This window comes from Lolium rigidum, chromosome 6 (genome assembly GCF_022539505.1).
Source record: "Lolium rigidum isolate FL_2022 chromosome 6, APGP_CSIRO_Lrig_0.1, whole genome shotgun sequence".
Taxonomy (NCBI): Eukaryota; Viridiplantae; Streptophyta; class Magnoliopsida; order Poales; family Poaceae; genus Lolium; species Lolium rigidum.
The window spans coordinates 249,711,042-249,720,581 of record NC_061513.1 but is presented as its reverse complement, the minus strand read 5'-3'; the positions used below and the strand labels follow the sequence as shown (position 1 = coordinate 249,720,581).

Genomic DNA, 9,540 nt, shown 5'->3' with positions numbered 1-9,540 from the left:
CCACGAATGCCAACACAGGGATCCAAGGTCCAGCCGTCGGCCGCAGAAGCGCGAGCTCCCCGGTCAAGCCGCCATGGCACCCTCACAGCCACAACGGCCGCCAAGCCACCTAGAACACACACATGGCCACCGCCCCGCCGTCCAGCATCGCGGCCACCCCTGCAGCCCCGCTGGTGGAAGCCGAAAAGGAGGACACCGCCTCAGCTCCAGCAGCCACGGGCCGAGCCAGCACGACCCGGGGCAAGCCTGTGCAGGCCCGCAGAAGCCCATATAGGCCCGTGCGCGTGCCGCCATGCCCCGCCTCGTCCCGCTCCGCTGCGCCACCGCCACGCCCCGGCCGCGTGCCACCACGACAACCCGCAGCCCCGCCCGCGCTCGGCCTCCGGCCCTCAGCATGGAGGCCTCCCTCCAAACCGCCGCGCTAGGAGCTGAGAGGGATAGGTCCCCGCCACCCCCTTTACCGGCGACGCGGCTTTGCCCGGCGGCAGCCCTCGGGGGGGGGGCGATGAGGAGGGAGAGAAGGGGAGGCGGCGGCGGGAGGCTAGGTTTCGTCCCCTGTCACCCGGAGGAGGCGACGAGAGGAGGTGAAGAGCAAGGTTGGGTCGCGGAAGGCCTTGTTAGTCGGCTCCGTTCCGGCGTGTCTGTTTGCCTTCGTGTTGGTCTCCCCTTTTGTGAAGTCGAAGCAACCTTTGGGCGGTGTACGATGACCTTTGAGGGGCGGTCCGACGGTGAAGTTCCTCTTTGGCGCAGGTCTCCCCTCCGAGCCTCGTCTTCAGAATCGGAACTACCGGTCTCTTTTCGAGGAGCCATCTGTTTGGCATAGGCCCCCCTTGAGCTTCGCGTGTGTGTAGCTTTAGCCTGGGTGTGCCCCTCGCGGCGGCATGTCGGTAGTTTTGGGTGTGAGCTTTGCCCTATTGTTATTGGTTATCACTCGATTTTCTCCTAAAAACTGAACACCTTCTACTTAATTAATAAATGAGGCAAAGCTTTTACCTCTTTAAAAAAAATGAAGGTAGGGTCCTCCTGTCCCGGCAGCAGGCATGCCTCAGGAACAGTGGCATAATTATGACACCTCTGTTCTGCTTCCCGCAACACAAATAGATACCGTTGATTGATATTTTCATTTGCTGCCATTTCAAAGGAACATATGTGACACTAAGCAAATCGTAGTTGCAACCTGCAAGAGCGTTTGACATCATATTTAGAGTTGAAGTGCACACAAGTTCAGTTTTTTTCCGAAAAGGAGGCAAAACCCTGTCTCGGGATCAGTTAATACACGCAGTCTTTTTGTACACAAAAGTTCGGACATTCAGAAACAATGAGATAAAGAAGAAAAAGAGGTAACAGACAACTTTATTTTTGTTTCTTCAGACACTTCTTGATTCTCAGTAACATGCTATTTAACAAGCCCTGTATAGTGTTATAGAAATGCTGCTCCAAAATAAATGGTTATATAATACTCGTGCTAAATATATTGTAAAACCGTAGATATAGTTACATATTACATCTCTTCAGACGCCAAAACAAGAAGGGGACCTTACATCTTTCAGACGCCAAACAAGTGGGGCTGTCAAGAGCTAGCCTACATGTCAAAATATTGCTTCTGAGGGAGGTGAATTGCAACGGTAAACCGACCATTGCAACAACCCCAACATATATTTATAGAAATACTAGGACAAAACCCGTGCGTTGCAACGGGATAAATTTATTTTACGATGGACTACTTTTTTAAATGGTTAATTAAAGCGGCCTATCTCGCATGCACAATAATTGAACAAATTCCTATCCATTTGAAGAAAACCATCTCGACTCGCCCTCCGAGAACTCTATCTACGATCGTCTAACCTCCTCGCTAGCTCTCGCCCGATCCGTTACTTCTCACCTCGCTCCCCACCACCAATGTTTATTGTGTTGCCCTCCCACGAATCCTGCACCGAGTTGCCTCCGAGGTGGTTCCACCATCGTGCGAGCACCTGTCAGATTTTTCGATGAAAAATGAAGATACTTTCTTTTGCACGGTATTGAAGGTGACTTTTCAATTTTGTGTTTTTCTATCGGATGTACCCAATTGGACTCCACTTTGTGCTTTTGTATATATTGAAAATAGTTTTTTTTGGGAAATGCTTAATATAAAATGAGAAAATGAGGAAGAACAACGTGTACATCTATTTGGTGGGATTGCTCTATTACGATGGAATGTGTAAAGAACAAGGTAAATGATAAAGTACTCGTGTGATGGTGTGCTGCTAATGTACAAAGCCCATGAGCACCAATCGTTTTTTTTTTTCATTACAGAGAAAGGGATAAGGCAGTGCCCTTCTTCGTTGCAAGACAGTGTCACACAGATAGGCAGGAAAGGGGATCTCGATGCTCCGCTTTCTTCCAGCTCCCGCTCAACACAGCATCCGATTTCTTCCAGCTCTTGCTCAACCGCCATCTCCTCAGCCCGGCGGCGCTTTACCCTCCCGTGGCATGAATCCCGACTGCTCGAGCTCGCGATCCGCCCGCATCCAGCCCGCATCACGGCAGTCCCCGCCGAGCTATGAACTGGCCGACTGGTGTCGCTCGATTTCCATGTCATGGCCTCCTCCTCTCCCTCTTCTGCCCGCCGCCGTCTACCATGCTTCGCTCCATCCCTGTCCGGCGGAGCCTCCAATCTTGGTCCGTCCTCCCGTGCTTCACGGAGGAGCGCCCTCTGGTCTCTGATTTCCTTCCTTCCTTCCTGACAATTACACATCTTGTACCAAGCTTTGCGGCTTGTTTTCCTCGGAGGCAACTTGCTGATTCCACCAAACTTTCGCATATAAATCAGCTCGTCTTCTAGTCTTAATTGAGCAAGGTGGTATTATTTTTGTCACAAAATATCCAGCTTGTCATGTAGGTTTTGGACGGAACGGACTTCGTGATAACGAATTTGTAAGTCTTGGCCCACCAACGCAGGCACATGGCCCAGGTGCGAGCGGATAGTTTTGGATCCCTCGCGAGCTACGCTTGCCTGACGACGCGCGCTTTCGTGCCGCTTGGACCGACGGGTTCCTCTCCCGAAACGTTATAAACTGAATCGGTACTGGAGCAACTATGTGTATTATGTGTATAGGAAAATTGCCTGCGCGTTGCAACGGAAGAGATGTAGTGTCATCTCCCTTTTTTCCGGTGTGTGTGCAAATAATACTATCTCATCCATATGAGGTATACATAATAAAGTTTCATACCGCGTGTTAGCATAATGTTGAATTGCAGGTGGCCAAGTGATGACCCTCCTCCCCCCCACCCACCTTGACAAGGAAAACTCCCTCGTCTTACCTACTCGGCTGCTCCCCTCACCTCTACTGTGATGCATCCAAAATTCTGAAAAAATAAGTGGTGGACATGATAGTCCAAACTGGAAGCTTGCCTTGAACATAACGTTGGAACGGACTGAGTTTTCCTTTTTCGTTCGCTTTCCTACAATCCTTCGATTTGGATCTTTCAAAAAAAACCTTACATGTCATGAGCAGGGACCGGTAGGCGTTGCCTTGCCGGTCGCACATGTCATAGTCTTAAACAAGCGGATGACTGAATGAGTGCGGCGCTCCACGGTGGCGCGGGGAAGGATACATAGGAGTCATCGGCAACGAAGATCGTGCGGCCAATAATGTCCAGCGGTCGCTCGGCTTTAGCGTGTGGATATTCAGCTGGATGAAGTCGTGGACTTCTGCAGGTATAGACATAGGGCTAGGCTCTGTGCGTTTAGAAGACCGAGTGTATATACATATGTGTGAGCGTCTGCATGTATACTATGTTTCGGAAAAAAAGATTACGGTAGGCAAAACAGTTGTCTCACGGAGCCAACTTGTTGTTCCGATCCTTGAGACGACCTGCAACACACAAGAAAGCTCATAGATAGCTTGCATCGGTTTAAATTGGTCCTGGCTAGTTAGTATTCGCCGGAACAGATGACACCCGGAATCGATATGGCCGAAACAGACCATGCCCGAAATTATTCTGGTTTGCCAAAGGCACATAACATGCCTCGTCTTTCTTTCTGTTCTTTTTGTTCACGGCGGTGTGTTTACAGCACAAGGGTACACATATTTAAATAGCACAAACGATACCTAGAGCAATAGTTCTCGGTGACTAAACTGGGTCCACGTCGAACACGTAGGCGCAGGAGACAGTATCACGTGAGAAAAATAACAGTTTCTCTGATCCGATCTCCTTTCCAGTTTCGTGGCCCATCTTTTTCAGGCCCACTTAGTTGGACTGACGAATCAATCCAATGACAGAAATTTTAGATGGGCCGAGCATGAGGAGCTGAAGGAGCGAGGTAAGATATTGCGGCACGGACGAGAAGAAACGCAGCGCGGACGTTTCGAACCGTTTTTTGATTTTTGACTTGCCGGTGGCAGGACATGTAATTAGAACGAAAATTAGGGGTAACAAAAGACGGACCAACAAGAAACCTTATTTTCTTTATTATTAGGTATAGATATAGATTATGCGATTTGGTGTGAGGGTAAAACGGTCCAACAAAAAGTTGGACGAAAATTTTGGCAGAAACCTTAACCCCTTTATTATTAGGTATATAGATAAAGACAATTCATATATATTACAATAATTTTTTCATTTAGCCACGTATAACCCCCGATACAATCATCCAAGCTCAACCTATATGGTCATAATATGTCAGAGAATTCACATCCTCCTTCCACCAGTTCCCGACTCCCTTTGGCAGTTGAAGTAGACGGCGGCGACCGGCGAGCCGAGGTTGTACAGCTCGGCAAAGTCGCGGGTGCTGAAATTCTGCCGCCAGCCCGGAGCGTAGACGGCTCGACGGCCGAGCTGCCGGAAGAGCGGAAACACCAGCCGGTGGATCCCGAGCACCGGCCGAGGCTCTCGTAGCACACAACCTCAGTCCCTATTTATCCACACAATAAATTTTGATCAGATTACGACCCTAAGCCTAAGCGATGTCTAATTTCATATGTTGACCACCAAACATAAGATTAATCTCGTCGCGTACCAAAAGATACGCCTGTCGTCGCCGGGATGTCGGTGACCAGCCTGTAGTAGTAGATGACAGTAATTTGAGTCAGCCTGCATATTCTTAGTAGAACAAATGATATGAAGTGAAGTTAACAATTAAGTTTGTAGAGGACATCACAAACTATGTAGACACTTTAGTTAGTTACAGGTGGTGACACGGACTAATGAGAGAAGAAAACCTGAAGACTCTGGTGCCATCTGGGGTGTTACGACTTGTTTAAGCTACTGTATTAAATGTATTTGTTGCGTACGAAAAGTAAGTTATTTTTTCGAACATGCAAAAGCTTTGTAAAATGGGGATAAAACCACCAAAAATCAGCAGTCCTGGTATTTACACAACGCTTGTCAAGTAGCCCAAAATAGGTATATTAAGAGGGGTTGTAAAAAGGGATTGGAATACAAGAGGAATGCAAATTTGGCTCCTCATATATAAGCGCGAACAAGCATTCAGGTGATGGCATTCGTTAAATTGCTGAATATGTTTCTTGCCGAATCTTAACTTTTCTCTACTAGCCCACAAATTTCAGTTTAGAAAATGCAAAGTGAATAAAGCATGAAAACCCAGGAATTGAATCTAGTTAAAACTTCTAATTTGAGAAACCATGTCACATGGATCCATTGTTATATCAGTTATTGTTGCCCAAAAAATGTATCGACAAAACTTAAAGCAGTTTGAGATATCCATTAACATGTTGAACCACATGTTAATGACTCAAATTTCATTAACATCTGTAGTTTCTTCCACTTGTAGTCCGTTTTCTGGTCACACTCTTTTGTTGATCATGTGTAACCTCAAGTGTGTTATGGCACCACTAAGTACATGAGTAATAGTTTATTCAAACAATTTTATTTCAATTTGTTCTTGATGTTTTTTTTTTGGCAAAAGGCAATACACATGTGGGGGAGAACTTGCAAAAGGGATAATATCTTATGAAACATGCAAAGTACAAAGATCACATGTAGCCATGTATATGTAGATATATTAGAAACTGAAAACAAAAACTAGGGGCGCCCCCATCCCGCATACTCAAGTCTGCTTAAATTTATGTATGCTAAAGCAGTTTATACAATATCCATGTGTAATTATAGATGACATAGATTTATAATAAGTTAATATTTTTTTCTAATAACAATAATTTATTTCATTGCAATTTTAATTTCCAATCTACCAATTAGAGCATGCAATTTAATTAAATCTGAAATATGTCTATTCTTGTTTTATTAATAGTAGGACATATTTGCATAAAAAGTATATTAATTGATACATCTATATAATTCAACATATCATTTTCCTTACTACATTGCCTTTATTTTACTTACAAGTGCTAGTAAACTTAGCAAAGACTTTCTAGACCTATTTCTGGTATAATTAGTTTTGCTTTGATTTTATATTGCAGATGGGTCTTGTATCACTTTGTCATGTAAGCAATATAGACCCATAACGTTTCAATGTTAGCAAATATATGATTGGATTCTAGTCTCACATAGAAAACAAGATGCCTGCCAAATAGCTAGTGATTAATTTTTCATATCTTGATCTTTGTATAATTATTTATGCATTAGATTATTTTGTTTGAAATTATTTATTTTTATTTCCCTCTTCCAAAATTTTATACACATTTTCTACCAAACTGTGTTGTAATTATAATGCCTATGTAGGTGTTCATCCCATTCAGGGTTGTAGAAAATATATAGAAAAATATAGGTTAATTTGGAAAGCATGTATGTGCGTACCAAGGTAATTTTCAAAAATCCCGAAACTCTTTCGGATATACATGAGCTGCTCATATGATTGGGCATCTAAATGCATTCCCCCGGATCGACTGAACTATATCACATTGTAGCATTGTACACATAAAATATATAGGGACCTGATCTAATATATCTACTACTAGTCATTTAGTCAAAATAATTAAGAAGTTACTATGATTATTTACTTGTCATTTAGCCTTTCTATCCATAAAGTAAACAAGTTGCTCTTGTTATTTGTTTTTGATATGTCTATGATTATTGAAAAAGAGCCATAGCATTTACTTGAGATGAATTGTGCAAGGTTTTATCACCCCCCAGAACACAAGAAAAAAAAAAGCTGTTTAAAGATTTGATCTCAGCTGGGTGTGGGCCGTGTACCCATGTCACCACCACGGCACCACGTGATCGAGAGTGAGCTATGAAAAGGTTAGTAGTATTCAACGCTACAATATAGTTTTTTTTTTCTTTTTTGCTTTGCGGAAAGATGCTATTTGGCCCTGTTCCCCAGCTAACTGTACACAAATATCTGAATTTGGATTGGTAGGGGCATGGGAGGGGATATTTCCAAGCCAGCTAGGAGAGAGATCGATCTTTGTTTGTTGGTGTTGGTGCTCGGCTCTCACCAGTGCAAGTACTCCCTGAGGCTGGGATCGCTCGGGCTGGGAGCATCCGGATCCACCATCACCTGCGCGCACCAAAAGCTTTTCTTGAGGTCGTAGTAATCTAAGAGTATCATGAACTGATCGAGAGGATCATGAGATGCGGTTAGCTGAAGAAGAACCGGCCACCGCCCGCGGCGGCGTACGGGCGGCGCGTGTAAATGGAACTCACCAGCGTGTAGAAGGTGCGCATGTCCGGGCCGCCGACCTCGACGCGCGGCTGGTCGGCGATGGCGGACGGGCGGAGCTCGCAGCCGTTGGCCACGTCCCTGGACGCGTAGCCGACCCGCAGCGGCACCCGCCGCACGAACGGGTCCACCACGTCGCCGATCACCCGCCCCACCACCAGCGGGTCGGCGCGCTGTATGCCCACCATCGTCTCCGATCGCCGGCCGGCTAGATCGATGTGTGTGAGCTTAGCTGAGGGCGTGTGGTTGCAGTTGCAAGATGAAGCTCAAGCTCTTTCTGTCTCCCGTCGCTGTTGCACCACGACGAGCCGGCGTACTTATAGGAGAGGAGATCTCTCGATCGAGTCTCGACCAAGCTAGCTAGCTAGCTAGCTGCTGGATCACGAGCAGCTCTGGCTGCCGAGGTGTACTGAGTGCGTCAGCCTGGCTGTCCTGACCGGTCTGATCCGATGGCTGCTCCGAGTGGGGGGAATCTATCCGTCGGCCGGCCGGCCAAGACGCCGTCCATTTTACTCTCTGTCTGGTGGACTCTCTGGAGGGGGCTACTACTACTACTCGCGCGCGCGCGCGTGCTGGTGGTGATGACGAAGAGAGAAGAGAAGAGACGTGTTTGGGAAAGGGGGAGTGGGTGGGTCAAATGGCCTATTCCTGTTTGCTAGCTCGTCTAGGAAAGGGGCAAATGCTAGTGCACTTGTACGGGCGGCGCAGGAGAGAGGCCGAGAGCGAATATGCAACAGTCCTCATCACCTCGATGTTTTCTAGGTACGTTTTCCGTCAAGCTAAATTGCTTTGTAGAGTACACAAACACGTTGTCTTAGTGGCAGGGAAACTGCTTCGCCTACACAGGAGAATAATGAATTGTGTCCCTCTTTTGTATGTAATGTGGGTCAAGTTTTTTTTTTCTCGAACGGTATGTCAATAATACCGAAAAAAATTTACCGCTATTTACATAATTTATATAATTTTGATGAATACTGGACGAATTTATAAGATGGTTTCAAAAATCTCCGACATTATTTGGGACATTATTTCCAACATCGCCCACCGGTATTTTTCCCCACCGAGAAAAAAAACCCTGATATGGGTTCGATTTCTTTACCCCCTTAAAAATACAATTAATTCCACTTTCAAGTTCCAACTAGTTTTTTGTTGCAATGTGTGTGTGACAAGTTGATCGACACAACATTAATTTTCTTACAACATATCAAATCTGATTTAGCTATAGGAAACGCATGATTTTTGGTAATTCAACAATGAGCTAAGTTTAGTTTTGTTCCATTACCTGAAAAATACACAAACCTCAACCTTAACTCCTTAAACATGACATATTTTCCCCTCGTACTTCAAAAAGAAATTTTATGGATGAATTCGTGTTGGTTTAGCACAATACTTGTACACAAATTCAAAAAAATATCAAAATGTAGGAAAGTTGTCCATTTTGAATCCTAATTAACTTTTATAAAACTAAATATCACACATATTAAACTATTAGTATATCACAAATATATTTATTAAGGAAAACAAAACTATAAGGAAATAAAATAAAATATTTCAATAAGTTGAGAAAGTAGTTAGGCCCATCCAACAGTGAAAAAAGTACTATGGAAAATCAGGAATTAGTAAATCTCAGAGATAACTTATGAACCATAATTAAAACTAAACATGTTTCCTTTTTTTTCACGAATGTTCTTGGATTTGTTCTTTCTTTCTATCTTCCGATTTTAGGATTTCCCTATATTTTATCTTCAAATTAATGATTTTCAAATAAAATTAATTTTCATATAAAGTTCTTTTTAAGTATGAATATTCTTTTTTTTGTTCCTCGCCCTCCTCAAAAGGAATTTTATTGATGATTTTATGGTGATTTTGCACAAACCTAGTAGCAATCATAAAACGATAATATCTGACTTACAATT

At 44.4% G+C, this 9,540-nt stretch overlaps 1 pseudogene; it reads right to left on the bottom strand.

Moving 5' to 3' along the window:
- Nucleotides 1-4,674: 4,674 nt before the first annotated feature.
- Nucleotides 4,675-7,812, bottom strand: LOC124665428 (annotated as a pseudogene).
- Between the last annotated feature and the right edge of the window lie 1,728 nt (nt 7,813-9,540).